Source organism: Bombyx mandarina, chromosome 28 (genome assembly GCF_030267445.1).
Source record: "Bombyx mandarina strain Sakado chromosome 28, ASM3026744v2".
NCBI classification, from domain to species: domain Eukaryota; kingdom Metazoa; phylum Arthropoda; class Insecta; order Lepidoptera; family Bombycidae; genus Bombyx; species Bombyx mandarina.
Genome location: NC_143233.1, coordinates 339,853 through 358,134, shown reverse-complemented (window position 1 = coordinate 358,134; position 18,282 = coordinate 339,853). Strand labels below are relative to the sequence as shown.

Below are 18,282 nucleotides of genomic sequence, written 5' to 3'. Positions count from 1 at the left end.
ATTTTGCAGTGTTATATAAAAACAACCGCAATTTTGTTGGCATTGACTCTATGTAAAGCTACTACACCTTTCACATCCGAAGTAAAAATATGATTTAAGTAAACTGGGCTTTTATTTCCAAGTTTAACCTGTTGTTCCTGGCTTTCAACAAAAACTTTGAAGTCCGTATTTGTACAATGTTCAGGATAGTCTCAGATAAACTGGCTTAAAAACGGAATAAAGTCATCCTCACCGCCGCCTACTTCAGTAGGCTTAGTGCGAGTTTCACCCTTCCGACTAGGCGCGTCAATACCCCCGCCCCCGCCGTTCGCCCAATCACGATGTTCGACCAGCCCATACCGTGGGCCCCGAAGGTCAAGTACTTAGGCGTCACCCTCGACAGTAGGATGACATTCCGCCCCCACATTAAGACGGTACGCGACCGTGCCGCCTTCATTCTAGGACGTCTCTACCCGATGATATGTAGGCGAAGTAAAATGTCCCTTAGAAATAAGGTGACACTCTACAAAACTTGCATACGCCCCGTCATGACCTATGCAAGTGTAGTGTTCGCTCACGCGGCCCGCATACACCTAAAAACATTTCAAATTATTCAATCCCGTTTTTGCAGGATAGCCGTCGGAGCCCCGTGGTTCGTCAGGAACGTCGACCTCCATGACGACCTGGACTTAGAGTCCATCAGTAAGTATCTTCAGTCGGCGTCCATGCGCCACTTCGATAAAGCGGCACGACACGAGAACCCTCTCATCGTGGCCGCCGGTAACTACATTCCCGATCCTGCGGACAGAATGGAAAGCAGTCGACGTCGCCCAAAACACGTTATCTCGGATCCTCCCGATCCACTAACGGTGCTTTTAGGTACTTCAAGCACCGGTCACCGTTCTCGTCGAACCCGTCGCTTGCGACGAAGGGCTCGACGAGTAAATTAACTCTCAGACACAGCCCACTGAGTTTCTCGCCGGATCTTCTCAGTGGGTCGCGTTTCCGATCCGGTGGTAGATTCTGCGAAGCACGACTCTTGCTAGGGTTCGTGTTAGCAACGTCATCAGGTTTGAGCCCCGTGAGCTCACCTACAAAAGTTAGGGTTACGCTGACATAGCCTCTCAAGGCTCTCAGCTAGGTAGGAAAAAAAAAAAAAAAAAAAAAAAAAAAAGCGAGTTTCAAAAATGGAATCGAGTGTACGCTCTTCACGGTGAAACGTGCGGAGCTCTGAGTGCGAGTTACTCGATTTGCAGGACGTTTATTCATCATGAGAAGCGATATTTTTTTCTTTTATATTGGTAGCACGCAAGGTTTTTTTTAAGGCGTTTAATTGAAATGCCAAGCTTTCTAACGATATTTATAATTAGTCGGGTAATGGGTAATGTACCTGTGCTTAGTGCGAGTTTTTTTAATTACTCAGTCGATGTTAATGTTATGTTTAATTTGTGTGAGTTTGTATCAGTGCCACCTAGTGGTAAGCTTATGAATCTCATTTTGTGGGAGAGAGAAGGTTTGTTTATGTTGCTGTCTCATGTATCGAATAGCTTTACCGAAGTGAGGCTCTCGATTATTGTATGTGCGAGTGCGAGTTGCAAATTAATGGATTTTGAGAGTATTTCTTCACTTTCAAGCAAGTTAAGTAGGTAGTCACTAAAAATTTTGCCGTGAAACCAATACAATATCAAGATTTTTTCTTTCGTTTTTAATAATAATGTTGTTTTTTAAGGTTTTATCTATTCTAATGGTTTATACAAATATATTTTTTCGGTTAGAAAATTTTATAGACGTCTAGCTAGTTGTAAATACATACATATTAATTCTTTGCTTTTTCATTTAATTCTTATTAAATCATTGCTTTTTTTTAAAGAGTTGTTTGATGAGAGAGAGAGAGCGAGATAGAGTTGTTTTTTTTTATTGCTTAGATGGATGGACGAGCTCACAGCCCACCTGATGTTAAGTGGTTACTGGAGCCCATAGACATCTACAACGTAAATGCGCTACCCACCTCGAGATATAAGTTCTAAGGTCTCAGTATAGTTACAACGGCTACCCCACCCTTCGAACCGAAACGCATTATTGCTTCACGGCGGAAATAGGCGGGGTGGTGGTACCTACCCGTGTGGACTCCCAAGAGGTCCTATTATACCACCAGTGAAAGAGTATTCTTTATTGTACACAAAATTAATAAATATTGTGAAACATTTTTTCTTGGTCTTATCGCTAAGAGTGATCTCTTCCAGACAACCATTAGATGGGCAAGAATAATTTCGAAATGAATTGCACACTGTGTATCTATCTATTATAGAAATATATACACACACGCACATACACACGCGAACACACACACACACACGCGCGCGCGCAATATACATATTTACAGGTACATACGTACAGATTTATATTTATAAATTATATAGAAATTTGAACAATGTAATAATAATTTTGCTTCTTTACACATTTATAAATAAGGATGGATGCTCGTAATAATTTTAGTATATTTGGGCCACCTAATGAAGATCATCAACACTATTACCGTAAATACAATCATTTTATAAACGTTCAACGGGTAAAAGATTAAACCTATGTAAAAAATAATTTCTTTAATTAAAAAAAGCTGAAATAATTACCTATTCCAAGATTAATTATGTTAAGTATGTCTAAATATGTAATTACAATTAAATAAATTCTATAATAAACTTCTAATTCTAATACTTCTATTAAAGTTACTAAAAAAATATGTTTATGCGGGGCAGTTTTCGTGTATTTTAAAGGTTACGTCATTACGGCAAAGTTTGTTTACGAAATTGCACCCTTAGAATGGAAGTGGTATAACTAAAAAATTTAAGATTAGTTTTATATTTCAAAACATTTATGTATTATTATTAAGAACCTACATTTTAAGTAGGTAATACGTGCAGCAAAAATGTTGGACTCCTTTTTACGAAAATTGCGCGGACGGAGAAGTATGAAATTTCCCACACTCATAGAGAATATAGAGAAGTAGTGCAGATTGCTGATTGCTTGATTTTTTTTTTTAATTGTGCATAAACAATAAAAAAATAAACTAAATGAATAAAAAACCTTACACAAATTACCATGTATTTGACACACACACACACATGCATTTATACTTTTTTTGTTTATTGATTTATCAATCTGTGGTCAAATTGAGAATAGATTAATATTTTTTGTCTTTAATATTATTTTTCTATAATGTAGCCTTGGCGACGTAGAGCAATGATTATTATAGAAATGATGATAATAGAAAGGTGACAATAGAACTATAATAATGTTCAAACTTAAAATTTAAATAAATTATGGTCAAATTTCGACCACTGGACTACCATTAGTAGATAATAATAAAATCATTTATTGCCTTTCACACAGATTTAGATTATTACAGGCAGCCTACAAGGAAACAACAAAAAAACAAAACACAATTATATCATTTCTGGCAAGCAGCTCAACATTTGCACTTGTATATTATTAATAGGAATTTTATTAAGAATATTGACAATTTATGAGGAATTTGACAAGTACGGATTAGTTATAGATATATGTAGTTACATATTGTAAATTAAATTAGTTTTATAAGTGCAATAAAAAATAATTTAAATGATAAAATGATAAAGCCATACCTTTTCCAATGTGACGATTAGAGGGTATCCTATTATTCTTTTCTATATTATTCTATCAGCTTATAAAATTAAACAGTCTCTTTTAGTCTAGAAAAGGACAAAGTACTCTTTCTGTCTTTTTCAAATAAAATGGCATGCCTTAAAGTGTTTAAACCGAAAAACTAAAAAAATACAATTATTGTATTACAATATTGAAGTTTACCAGAAACTAAGAATTTTGGGTTGAGCCACTTTAATTCTAAAGGTACAAAATAGTATTGAACACGTGACATTACCCGAATAATTTTGAAAGTAGTAGGTTCCCATTAAAATACTGTTAAAATGCGTTGTATTTCATTTAGACGGTCTAATGCCAAAACATCACGTGCTATATACCAATATACGAGAAATAATATTATTGCTGCTCTCGGTGAATAAACGCCCTGCGAAGCGAGTAGCATATCTCAACTCACACTCACAATTCTTCATTTTTCACCGTATAGAACGTAAACTCGATTTGATTTTGATTTATTCATTTACAATTGAACAACTAGGAAAAAAAGATGAAAAGACATTTTGGAGGGACCGCGAGGAGCTAAATTGTGTGAATTGTTTTATTTTGTCTATTTAATGTTTCTTAGTTAATGCGTATTTAATATTTCTTCGTGTATAAGTGTAATTTTGAGACCGTCCTGGCCTAAAGGTTAAGGCGTCCGGTGTATCCGTATCTTGCAATGCACCGGTGTTCTAATCCCGCCGGCGGGTATCAATTTTTCTAATGAAATACGTACTATCAAATGTTTACGATTGACTTTCACTGTAAAGGAATAGCATCATGTAATAAAAATCAAACCCGCAAAATTATTTTTTGTAATTACTGGTGGTAGGACGTCTCGTGAGTCCGCACGGGTAGGTATCACCGCCCTGCCTATTTTTTTTTTTTTTTTCCTACCTATGCTGGTAGCCTTGAGAGGCTATATCAGCGTTACCCTAGCGTGTAGATGAGCTCACGGGGCTTAAACCGGAGAGTTGCTAACACTGACCCTAGCAAGAGCCGTGCTTCGCAGAATCTACCACCGGATCGGAAACGCGACCCACTGAGAAGATCAGGCGAGAAACTTGGTGGTCTGTGTGTGCTGTGGCTTAATGTACTCGCCAAGCCCTCCGTTGGATAGAGAGCAATAATAGACGAGTTTATTGCGTTATAAATTATTATGAATGGGGGACGGCGCGTACGCAGTCCCCACTACCAAAAATTACGCGTCCGAGTTACCCGCATTAGGGGTAATCGCAAGGGTCAACCACTCCGCAGTAGACATGTGTAAGTAATGCGAGTGATATTACTCGGGTAATATTACTCTACGATGTAATGCAACATCACACATTACGCGAAGGAAACAAACATCACACCATCACCCAACATGTTTCTTTCTTTGTCGTGTAATGTTGCTTAATACACGAACGGAACCGAGCGAGCGAGACAGACCGATCGACGCAAAATAAATGAGCAAGCGACACGGAATTATTCCTAGTGATTTGGAACCGTATGTCCTGGCCGCTAGGTACATTTTTATACCTATGGTACGTCTGAATTTTAATATAGGTATTTGTGTTTATATTTTTCATGCGGCCAGCCGGTAGTTTCCCGCAAGTACTTACTTAATTTTTTATTCGCAACTTTTGTAAAATCGCTAGTCGCTCGTAATTGTTTAGTAATATTTCATATTAATTTTTGTGTTTGATTTGAATTACTTAAGCACTTGTTTGAAGATAGTTTTATTATTTGTTTTAATGCGTGTTTAATAAGTGAAAGAAATAACGGCGTCTAAATGAAAGTACAGTCCTCCTTGGATGCACTTTGAGGATATCGCGCCGAAACAATGCATCTACTGCTCTCGTATATTAACATTATTGTCGAGCTCAATTTGCAGTCTAAGTCGCCATATGAAATCCGTTCATCCCACAATAAATTATATGAAGTAAAAAATAAAATTATTATATTATTAAGTAAGTCAATCTCTGTCAAGTAATATAACAGTGTATTACAATACAAAGTTCATACTTTGTATTGTAATACACTACTGTAATGACACACCCGAATCATTACCTAAGTGATGTGTATCAACACATCACTTAGGTAATGATTCGGGTGTATAGATACAATGTATTCGTCGTCACAGTATCTATTGAACGCACCGAGTAATGTTAAGAGTGATGTGTAATGTTTTCGAGTAATATCACCTGTCTGTAAAAGTGATGTCATATCACATTACATTGGGAAGTGATGTTTTGCGCAAGTCTACTCCGCAGTGCAATGGAGTAGCCTCGCCCTGGGGGAACCGCCTAATTGATCACGGTATCCCCTACGCTAGGTAAGTATGATTTCTCTACGTCGCTTCAGGAAGGTCTATCGGGCCGTGAGACATCTCGTCATCGCGATGTAGAAATTGTCAGAAAAGATTTAGTGACATCTATTGGTGTTAGTTGGAACTTGTATTATGCAGATGGCGAAGATAAATTAAGGCAAAAATGAAAATCTATCACGCATTAAGAATACCTTTTTTACATTAATAAAATTGTTGTTATTAGTTGGAAATTTTTGATTTTGCGTCAAATTTTGATATTCTTTCTAGTTCATTATAAATACATGTTTAGGACGCAGATTTTGTCATTTTAATAGAAGTCTTACGCCTTTGAAATTACCATTTTTCAATCTGGGAACCTTAAACTCCAATATTACTTTTTTTATAAGTTTGTTTACACTAAAAATGGTTGAAGGAGTAGATTTTTGTGATGAGTTCCGCATGATTTTCGATAATAAAAAACAAACTATGCGCGTAGTTTATTTTTGTTATACTAGATGGCGCAGCTGTCAGCATATTTCATTTGTGAACGGATTTTGTCATTGTAATAGAAGTCTTACGCCTATGAAATTACCATTTCTCAATCCGGCAACTTTAAACTCCAATATTACTTTTTTTTTATAAGTTTCTTTACACTGAAAAGGTTAAAGGAGTAGATTTTTGGGATGAGTTCCGCGTGATTTTCGATTTTAAAACATTAACAGAAAACAAACTATGCGCGTAGTTTCTTTTTGTTATACTAGATGGCGCAGTGTAAGCATATTTCATTTGCGAACGTAATTTATTAGAGATTTAATAATTTTATTGAAACATAAATTAAATATGACTGTTATTTAAATGGTTAACATAGTATTCGAATTTTTGTGAGCAGAAAAATATAATCTTTGAGCAGAAATAGCTAATTGCTCAGCAACTCATGGCCAGCAATAGATTTCAAAATCAGTCAGCAATTTTATGTCATTTTGGATGGCTGTAATTATTTTTGTACAGCATATTAATTATATAGCTGCTATGAGCTACTCCTGTTTAATAAAATTTTGGTAAGCACTCATAGGGTAAGCAAAAAAAAACATTTTGAGCTGGATAAAAAAATTGCAAAAATACCTACTTGTCATGAAAAAATTGATGCATTCCTTACAATTACTAGGTAGTTAATTTATTTACTCTCTCTCTAGGTATTACATATTTAGTTACAGAAGTGTAAATTTATAAAAGATTTTTTTATTCTCATAAAATTCTATAAAATATAATTGACATAAATAAAAAAATATAAAACAATTAAATACGAAACCACACAAATCTCTTTAAAACACGTTGTTACCACTGCAATTTGACTGCTCATTAGTGCTAATAATCGCCGCATAATCATCGAATGACAATATTGGCACACGGTTGGCTTCTCGTGTCACACGCATGCTCTTACTCCGCGAACTTTTAACGTACATTGTCGATTTTTCAACAAAAACCGTGGTAATATATCGATGCAAAAACCAATTAGTTTGTGGTTTGTTATATTTTGTATTCTCGGGATATTATGCTCCGAACACATAAAAGTCAAACACACCAATTTTTAACAATATAATAATATAATATGTGTACAATGTTCTATTATAAAGTAAAAAGAGTAAACAAGTCGCTAGGCACTACAAGACACCAATTAAAACTAAAATTATAATACGTTTTACAATCAACTTAAATCGACGCGCGCGAATTTCGCAGTATGACGTCACGGGACACCTGCGCGTTCGGAAACTCCGATCGCATCCGATGACGCCCGAGTGCGACCGAGTGTTGCCCGCTACAAGTTACTTGGCTCACCATGTTTTAAATATGCATACTAATCAAACATAGGTACTTTTTTTAGCCAAGCCGCTGCCTAATTTCTTGTAAATGTTTATTAAATAATACATTTTCACATTACATCTACGGTATTAATTCGGTGTAGGTACCTACTATTGCGTTTTCATTTTATAAAATTTTGGATAAGCTTTAATAAATAATATGTTCTTAATTTCAGATAATTGAGATTAGTATGTATATAAAGTAGTACTTGATTTTTTTTTTCTTTATCTATATATTAATACGTGAAGCAAAAACTTTGTATCCCTTTTTACGAAAATTGCGCGGACGGAGGAGTACCTATGAAATTTTCCACACTTATACAGAATAAAGAGAAGAAGTGCACAATACTAATTTTTTTTTAAATAATGCATAAACGATACATTAAATCGATAAAGAAAACATTACACACACTACATACCATGTATTTGACGCACACACGCATGCATACTACAGGGTGGCCCATAAGTCCTTTGAAAAGTAAAATTTGAATAAAACGAACAGGGCGCGCGTGAGCGGTGCAGGGGAAGCGGGGGGAGTAACTTCGGTTTCTGGGAATTTAGTCGCGATGGAGCGTTTTACCGGAGCGGACCGTGCGTTTTGTGTGCGCGAGTTTTATAAAAACGACAATTCGGCAACCGTTGCGCGGCGTAAATTTCGAGAACACAAAGGTTTACACAACTTTGACGACACTCCAACTCTTCAAACGATTAAGAACTGGGTTGCTAAGTTCGAGGAGACCGGTTCGACGTTAGATAAACCGCGGTTGGGTCGCCCAAGGACGTCACGTACGGAACAAAACATAGACACAGTGACACAGTCTATTCGCGAAAATCCGACACAGTCAACTCGTAAGCGCGCCAGAGCATTAAACGTATCCAGGACATCGTTACAACGGATTTTGAAGAAAGATTTACATATGCACCCTTACAAAATTCAGTTGGTTCAAGAATTAAAGGAAACTGACGGTATTCAAAGACAAAATTATGCGAATGAAATGTTGAATCGGTTTACTTCCTTCAATAACATAATGTTCTCTGACGAGGCTCATTTCCATCTTAACGGGCATGTTAGTAAATAAAATTGCCGCTATTGGAGCCCCATCAATCCAAAACTTAAGCATCAGAAGCCCTTACATAGTCCGAAAGTGACTGTTTGGGCCGCTATGTCAGCCCATGGTATCCTAGGGCCTTACTTCTTTGAGGATGGCAGAGGGCGCGCAGTTACTGTTACGTCGGAGCGATATGTGGCTATGATCGAAGAGTTTTTCATACCAGAATTGCAAAACTTTTCAGGCTTTAATGCCAGGACGTGGTTTCAACAGGATGGGGCCACTTCTCACACCTCTAACACTGCTATGCCCGTTATCCGTCAACTTTTTCCTGGCAAAGTTATCTCTAAGAGAGGAGACATTTCCTGGCCTCCACGTAGTCCAGATCTGACCCCGATGGATTTTTTTTTGTGGGGCTACCTTACGGCTAAAGTATACGACACAAATCCGCGGTCAATTGAGGCCCTAAAAGAAAACATCCGCAGAGAAATGACAAGCATTTCAGCAGTGACGTGCCGCGCAGTCATCGACAATTTTAGACGTCGTTTGCAAGAGTGCCGTGATCGCAACGGATTACATTAAGATGTTATATTCAAAAAATAATTCCCGTTTTTTAAGCTTTTTATGTAAATAAAAATTTAATTCATAATGTAATTAGTTTTATTTTAATAAATTTTTTTTCATATCAAAGGACTTATGGGCCACCCTGTATTTATTGTAAAACTTTTGTTCTTGACGTCTGTTGTCAAATTGAGATTAAATATTGTTTGTCTTTGTTAATATTTTTTGTAGTGTAGTCTTGGCGAAATTTGTGATTATAGAAGCATAAAATACAATCTTAATAGTGTACAAACTTACAATTTCAATTAATTATAGTCGAATTTCGAGTACTGCGGGACCACTAGGTTCAGTAATACCGTAAAACCATAATTGTGTTACAATGTACATATAATCTTTTGCCAATTTAATATATATTTATTAAAAAGTATAAAAAATATGTATACGTAGACAAAAAACGCAGCCGGTAGGATTCGAACCTACGCTCCCAGAGGGAATCTGATTTCGAGTCAGACGCCTTAACCACTCGGCCACGACTGCTCCACAAGTATTGTAAGAAATTAAGAAATACAATCTTAACTTACATTACCTACATTTTATAGGAATTTGATGACAGAACATTAACATTTAACAATGAATAGGAAATGAATTAGTAACACCACATTTGTGACTAGCACTAACTTATTAAAATATAACTTAAAGGATAATCAACAATTTTAAGAAATCTTATACTAAAAATAGATTTTAAACATTGAAAAAAAAAAAAAAATATATATTTGTAGAAAAAATATGCAGTTTTTTTAAATTTTTAAAAAGTGCATTACCTTATTTAGATTACTTTAAAACGTATGAACGAAACCAAAAAGTCTATAGGGGACACCCGGGTTTGAACCGGGGACCTCTCGATCTGCAGTCGAATGCTCTACCACTGAGCTATATCCCCGTTGCACTTCAGAACAAAATATTGATATATTATCCGATAATCCACTGTTCTTTCTAATATTTTACCGACTTCTAAGATTTGTTGAATCGAAATAAAAATTTTAAGTGTAATTTCAAACATTGATTGGATGCGAGAAAAGTCTTTTAATGCATTAGACGGCTATCATTATGCTTATGTGTATGTAATCTGTACCAATAAACAAAAACAGAGCAAGCTTGTAAATTGACCCTATGCATCAGTTATTAAAAAAAAAAATCCTTTCGTCTGATATATAATAATAATATTATGTATTTAATATTTCGCGACAAACTTTTACATGATATAAATTGTATATTATGAAACAATTTTGTTTTGATTTAATTAAGAGTGTATTTTTTTTATAGGATAGGATGGGTGGGCGAGCTTACGGCCCACCCGGTGTTAAGTGGCTACTATGTTAGTGTTAAACCGAAACGCATTACTGCTTCACGACAGAAATGAGCAGGGTGGTGGTACATGTGTGCTAGGCTCACAACCAGCCTTACCACCATAATTATTTCTTTTTAGAAAATTTAAATACCAGTTTAAAAAGGGTTTTTGCCTGAATTTTTCACTTGACTCGATTCCTACCGGTGTCTAGTCTGGGTCTGGTTCTTGTTGTATGTGTGCTTCCGGACACACGAGAAAACCCTTGCTTGGGAATTTGTTGGAATGACATGAATTAATATTTATTATTTTTAATTGAAAATTGTTGTCTGTGTATTGTATCAATGAAGAATATATTTTAGCAGTGTATGTTGACAAAAAAGAAATCAAAAAGGAAACGCCCCCGGGTGGGCTCGAACCACCAACCTTTCGGTTAACAGCCGAACGCGCTAGCCAATTGCGCCACGGAGGCAGATGAGCAATGTGCTGAAATTATGTAACACTAAATATTGTGAAGAAATCTATGTGATACATAACATGACATATAAGTATAATCTAATTAATATTAACTAGTGGTCCATCAGTACATAGTCGAAATTCGACAATAATTAATCTATATTATAAAAAGGAAATATTTGTTTCTTTGTTTGTATTGAACAGGTTCCAAAACTACTAAACCGATTTGAAAAATTCTTTCACTGTTTGGAAGCTATACTATTCCCGAGTGACATAGGCTATAATCATTTTTGAAAAAAATTAGGGATCTTCACTAATACTCTAATAAAGTAACCCAAGGTGTAAAAAAATTACCTAAAATATTCTTTACATCACGTGCCTTGCGAAAACTATTAATGATAGAATAAAATAATGTACTAAGACTTCATAGAACACATTATTATTTACAAAAAGTAGCCGCAATGAATGTATTTTTATTAAAAAAAATTAAATAACGTCAAATATCATTGAAATTTCTGTTGACCCGAGCGGAGCCGGAGCGGGCCGTTAGTTGAAATTATAAGATTGACAATTATTAAGGTTTGTTTTGAATTTAGATGTTTGGGACTGGAAAAAGGATAAGTTTTAGGACTCACTCAGTAGCTCGTTGATGTACTATTCAATTTTCTCACTGGCGAGAGTTATATGTGCTGATTGATCAACAAATCACAATGTTATCATTTTTGCACCGGCACCATGTTTTAGTTTTTTTTTTACACACTTCGCGCCATTTTTATATGCGCGTAGTTTTTTCTTGTAGTGTCAACAGATGGCGTGGATAGGGGATTGAGCAAGGAATAAGGAAAAGGAAGTCTCAACATGGTTCTATTGTCAAAGACTTCTTTAATCACAGATTTCGTGAAAACTACACTATAGACATATTATATTGTTGGTCTTTAATATTAAAGACCAACAATATAATCTTAATAATCTATTCTTAATTTGACTATATACAGAATTTAACGATAAACAAAAGAGTATAATATATGGGTGTGTGTGTCAAATAGATGGCAGTGTGTGTAATGTTTTTTTTATTGATTTAATATATTTTTTATGCATAATTTAAAAAAAATATTAACATTCTGCACTCCCCCTCTATATTCTCCATAGGTAAGTGTGGGAAATTTCATACTCCACCGACGGCGCAATTTTCGTAAAAAGGGGTACAAAGTCTTTGCTTCACGTATTATTAATATATAGATTAGATTATATATTAATAATAGGTCAACTTGACAACTGATAACAATGAAATAATGACCTACCCACGATATTATTGAGGTGGTACATTGATTCAGCCATCATTATTACGATATTTATTTCGATACGGCTAAGCTAGTTTCGATCAGCGCTTGAAGAAACTTTCGCTATGCGGCTAGGTTTTAATGGTGCATGCGGTCATTCTTCACACGACTTAATATTAGAGCTTTAGTCACATGCCGATAAGCTCGAAGACACCGATGTCAGCAGTAATAGATTTTTCTAATAAAAACCATCTCACGTGTAATAAATGGTGGCATTAAGTTCAGATATAGAAAATGTCATCAAAGCTGCAGACTTCAAATAAAATGAAGGCGGCGATGACCTAATCTAATATATAAAATTCTCGTCTAATATATAAAATTCTCGTGTCACAATGTTCGTTCCCATACTCCTCCGAAACCACTTGACCGATTCTCATGAAAATTTTTATGCATATTCAGTAAGCCTGAGAATCGGCTACTATCTATTTTTCATATCCCTAAGTGATTAGGGTTGTCCACCCCTAACATATTTTTTTTATTTGGACATTTTTTTTTGTTATAATGAGGTATTATCTGGTTGAATGAGGTTTTGTTATTTTTATTATATATTCCCTCATCGTTCACAGCACTACATACCTCTTTCACTCATTTACCACATCCTTACACACTTACAATAAGTTAGATTTTTATAGAAATCTTATATATGGCAAAACAATGTTTGCCGGGTCAGCTAGTATGGTATAAAAATTAAAGCAGAAAATGAAAATTTGGAATGATCCTAGTGTTTAATGTTAGTTTGACGTTTAAGCTTTAAATTTCCCGCCAATCTGATCGGTAACCGCGGAACAGCTGAGCGCGACACTAGTGCCACGCGCACTCACAGTTTGTATTATTTATTATCTCTGGCATACAAGTAATATGCTAAGGTATCAATACTCTAAGGGCCTGTCCGCACAGCGATATTTCACCGCGAGGTTTTTATTCGCGCGTATTAAATTCCGCGATCGGAATTACCTACACCTAGTACGCACAGCGAATAAAATTTCGTACTATTTTCGTCAGTTTAATTCAATTCTCGGCTGAGACGCACGTGTAAAATGGACAACCGAACAATAATTTTAATTTATCTAATGCTAAGGCGGCGTAACAGACGTATCAAAAGATGCCATGAGCATTGGATTCACCCACTTACGGCATTGAGACCCATTCCATCGTGGTATGCTTTACGAAATTTGTCTCACAAGGGAGGTCTCCTGTACATCAGCGAGATTAGTTGCTCCACATCAATCTCATCATTTTCTTGCACGGCTGCCGATCGGACGGGAGAAGAAGCGCGCGACATCTTTTCAATAGCGACGTTGCACGACTGAGCGAAACGCGCGAATGTTATTCCGCAGTGCGTACATAGCCATACTTACTTTATACGGTACTAGCGACCCGCCCTCGCTTCGCTTCGGAAACATTAAAACACACATGAAACCAAAAAAATAAAATAAATTTTTTTTAAAAAAAAGCTAGCCTATGTTCATCAGGGACAATGTCGGCTTCTAATGGAAAAAGAATTTTTCAAATCGGTCCAGTAGTTTCGGAGCCTATTCGAAACAAACAAACAAACAAATCTTTCCTCTTTATAATATTAGTATAGATATAGACAAAATATTCGCGCGGAAATAAATCGCACCGCTACGCGTTCAATTTGCAAAGTCACAAAAAAAAAAACCCGCCAATGCCGCTATTCCTACAGGATTAAATGTGTTACAGAATTACGAGAAAAAAAACGCGCGATAGGATGATCGCAGTGCGGACAAGGCCCATCTCTCAAATATTAAGTGTTTTATCTATGCTAATTGAAGATTCCGAGGCATTATTCTTTTTTTTTCTTACTATTCTAGTAACCTCGAAGGGTTATTCTCATCATCATCATCATCATCAACAGCCCACAGTCGTCCACTGCTGGACATAGGCCTCTCCCAATCCACACCACTGAGCCCGGTCTGCGGCTCTCCTCATCCACTTCTTGCCGGCCACCGTGCGGAGGTCATCGCACCACCTAGCCAAGGGGTGTCCCACGTTACGTCTTCCGCTGCGCGGTCTCCACTCGAGAACCCGTCTGCTCCAGCGATCGTCAGTCCTACGGCATATATGGCCAGCCCACTGTCACTTCAGCTTGCTGACTCTTTGAGCTATGTCGATGACTTTAGTTCTCTGTCGAATAATCTCATTCCGGATTTTATCCTTCAGAGAAACTCCGAGCATGGCTCTTTCCATGGCTCGCTGAGCGACTTCGAGCTGACGGACCAACCGTAGTGTGAGTGTCCACGTTTCGGCTCCGTAAGTCATTACCGGTAGGACGCACTGGTTAAAAACTTTCGTTTTCAGGCACTGTGGGATGTGCGATGAAAAGATTCCACGCAGTTTACCGAACGCCGCCCAGCCCAGTTGGATCCTTCTCTTGATTTCCCTCTCCAAGCTGTGTTTACCCATCTGCAGTGTCTGCCCAAGGTATAAATATTCATCAACAGCTTCAAGCGGGCAGCCCTTCACGACGATCGGACCCGGGCTAATGTAACGATTGAACATCACTTTGGTTTTATCCATGTTCATCCGGAGTTCAATTCGTCGCGAAGAATCTGCTAAGCCGTTCAGCATCTGCTGCAGATCTTGCAACGATTCCGCCATGAGAACGATGTCATCTGCGAATCGCAAGTGTGAGATGTACTGGCCATTAATGTTTATGCCCATCTTTTTCCAATCCAGCGTCTTAAACATATCTTCCAATGCGTTGGTAAACAGTTTCGGGGAAATGACATCCCCCTGTCTCACTCCCTTACGCAATTGGATAGGGTTAGACTGCTGATTCTGTATTCGAACATTCATCGTGGCACAGTCGTAGAGGCATTTCAACACCTGGACATAGCGATGGTCTACCTGGCATCGCCGCAGAGAGTCCAGAACAGACCAAGTCTCGATGGAGTCGAAAGCCTTCTCATAATCCACGAATGCTAAACACAGGGGCCGATTATATTCTGTGGTCTTTTCTATAATCTGCCGCACTGTGTGTATGTGGTCTATGGTTCCATAGCCGCTCCGAAACCCAGCCTGCTCTGGGGGCTGAAATTCGCCGAACCTTCTTGCCAGGCGATTAGTGATGACTCGTGAAAACAACTTATAGATGTGGTTCAGGAGGGAGATTGGTCTGTTGTTCTTTAAAAGAGTTTTGTCTCATTTTTTGAAAAGTATTACGAATATTACAATACTGTTGTTCCACGAATTTAATGTGTTTTAAATGGGGGACGGCGCGTACGCAGTCCCCACTATCAAAAATTACGCGTCCGAGTTACCCGCATTAGGGGTAATCGCAAGGGTCAACCACTCCGCAGTGCAATGGAGTAGCCTCGCCCTGGGGGAACCGCCTAATTGATCACGGTATCCCCTACGCCAGGTAAGTATGATTTCACCACGTCGCTTCAGGAAGGTCTATCGGGCCGTGAGACATCTCGTCATCGCGATGTAGAAATTGTCAGAAAAAGTTTAGTGACATCTATTGGTGTTAGTTGGAACTGGCCTAAGATCTCTGGTTTGTATAACGCTTTCAAAATTATAAAGGTAACAAAGAAAAATTTTTGCGGTTGAGTTCGATATCTGAATAACTTTAACAAATTGAGTGGTCGTATTAGAATAAAAGGCGAGGAGAATTTTATTCCTTGTTAATCCATATCTTCCTCAGAACCTCATCAATCGCAATAGGTATGTAATTTTATAGTAACAAATTACTAGCACGTTTTAAATCTTTAATACCACGACCGGCGAATTAATGAATGGAATTTTATGGAATTAGATGTTTCTCCCTGTACCTTAGAAGTCATGGAAAATTTATCGGTTGCAAGTAGCGCGATAATTTTAATTAATTCTACGCAAAGTCTATTAGGGCGTGTTTTTGTAACTTACTTTTAGTTTTCATTTCGATACCAATGTCATGTACCAAGTACTAAAATAAAAACCAAAATTAAAAAATAATTGTTGTTTTCAATTTATATTTTAGGCATACGGATTAGATTAATACTTTAGACAGCTACTTACAATCCCGTATGGTCTAGTGGCTAGGATACCTGGCTTTCACCCAGGAGGCTCGGGTTCGATTCCCGGTACGGGAAACCTTTTTGCTTTTTGTATCAATTTGATTCCAAAATATTTCGCACATCCCACGTTAGCTCGTGATACGAATAAATGAAAGAATTATAAAACTCACGCTACAAGAAATATTGACAACATGGCTGTACCTGATGGAAATAGGGCTTCAGATATAATTTATTTAAGATAAAAATAAAACTATATTAGCAGCAAAAAAATTGTGAAAACGTTTACCGGATGACGATATATTTTTTTTTAAATTATAACACTTATTATCTTTCTTAAAACGTTATAAAATAGCTAATAGCATTTTATAGCTATGTAATTACATAATATATTGTCATTATTTCAAATTATCGATTAAAACACGTTAATGCAACGCAATGAGCGTATTCCAGTTAGAAAGTGCCACTTCGGGTGGATCTGTCATAATAAATAATACTGATATCGACTTTATTTTATTTATTGGGAGGTGGTTGGCGATGATCACGGTTTGAAGTGGAAAAAGCAAAAAAACTTTTGTCAGAAGTGGGATTCGAACCCACGCCCTCAGAGAGGACCAGAACAACTCAAACCTACTATTATATAGGCAAGGGTAACCTTGAGTCTGGCGCCTTAGACCGCTCGGCCATCCTGACATATGGTGATGTGGACAAATTTAAGTATTACTTTCTAAAGTCATGTCAATTTTAAGTAATTCAGACAGAATTTTAGTTCTATTTGGGTTTAAAGAAATCATTATAGAAAAATAATTAATTTGCGATTCCTTAGATTTTAAATGGTAAATCAAAACTGTCATTTAAGTTCGATCAATATTATAATCATATGTTAGTAAAAAAATTGGTACAACTAATTTGAAAATCAATTTTGTTTTGCGTAAGAAAACTTTATTATTTTACTGCCATCTTTCGGAATCATACGGTATTAGTATAGCAATTGCAGATTCTTAGGAACACTCATCTAAGTTTATCAGACAGTCGCTAGAGAGCGGTAAATTAGTGGAATCCAATTTTTGGGCGTTTGTATCTTACTTCAATATTACCTACTTCCTCGTACCTAATCATTCCAGCGGGATCCCGCGGTGATTTCAACGTGCATTCTTTCACCACTCTGTACTGTCAATAACCATCTACTGTTACATTCATATCACTCATTCATAGCTTGCTGATCGCCTTGCAGTTCGTATGCCTCATGCGTTCAACAGGTGCACCTCACGGAGCACATTCTTGTGGGGCTTAATCGACCAAAACCGTTATACACGGGAGCTCTCTTCTTCGACGTCGCAAAAACGTTCGACAAAGTCTGGCACAACGGTTTGATTATCAAACTATTCAACATGGGCGTGCCGGATAGTCTTGTGCTCATCATACGGGACTTCTTGTCGAACCGCTCTTTTCGACATCGAGTCGAGGGAACTCGCTCCTCCTCGCGACTTCTCAGGGCTGGAGTCCCGCAAGGCTCTGTCCTCTCGCCCCTCCTATTTAGCTTATTCGTCGAGCTCCGTGGTTCGTGAGGAACGTTTACCTACACGACGACCTGGGCCTCGAATCTATCTAGAAATACATAAAGTCAGCGTCGGAACGATACTTCGATAAGGCTATGCGTCATGATAATCGCCTTATCGTTGCCGCCGCTGACTACTCCCCGAATCCTGATT

General features: G+C 37.2%; 6 non-coding genes across 6 annotated transcripts; 1 reads left to right on the top strand and 5 right to left on the bottom strand.

The window, feature by feature from the left end:
* Positions 1-9,868: 9,868 nt before the first annotated feature.
* TRNAS-CGA (transfer RNA serine (anticodon CGA)) lies at positions 9,869-9,950 on the bottom strand. Its single transcript has one exon. It is a non-coding gene; the product is annotated as a tRNA-Ser (tRNA).
* Positions 9,951-10,281: 331 nt separating this feature from the next.
* On the bottom strand, positions 10,282-10,353 carry TRNAC-GCA (transfer RNA cysteine (anticodon GCA)). The gene has a single exon. It is a non-coding gene; the product is annotated as a tRNA-Cys (tRNA).
* An 803-nt stretch (positions 10,354-11,156) lies between these two features.
* TRNAN-GUU (transfer RNA asparagine (anticodon GUU)) lies at positions 11,157-11,230 on the bottom strand. Its single transcript has one exon. It is a non-coding gene; the product is annotated as a tRNA-Asn (tRNA).
* Positions 11,231-15,782: 4,552 nt separating this feature from the next.
* LOC114249861 (U1 spliceosomal RNA) lies at positions 15,783-15,944 on the bottom strand. Its single transcript, XR_003625015.2, has one exon. It is a non-coding gene; the product is annotated as a U1 spliceosomal RNA (small nuclear RNA).
* Positions 15,945-16,576: 632 nt separating this feature from the next.
* On the top strand, positions 16,577-16,648 carry TRNAE-UUC (transfer RNA glutamic acid (anticodon UUC)). Its single transcript has one exon. It is a non-coding gene; the product is annotated as a tRNA-Glu (tRNA).
* Positions 16,649-17,145: 497 nt separating this feature from the next.
* On the bottom strand, positions 17,146-17,263 carry TRNAL-CAA (transfer RNA leucine (anticodon CAA)). The gene is made up of 2 exons: positions 17,226-17,263; positions 17,146-17,190 (listed from the first exon to the last, which is right to left on the bottom strand). It is a non-coding gene; the product is annotated as a tRNA-Leu (tRNA).
* Positions 17,264-18,282: the final 1,019 nt, after the last annotated feature.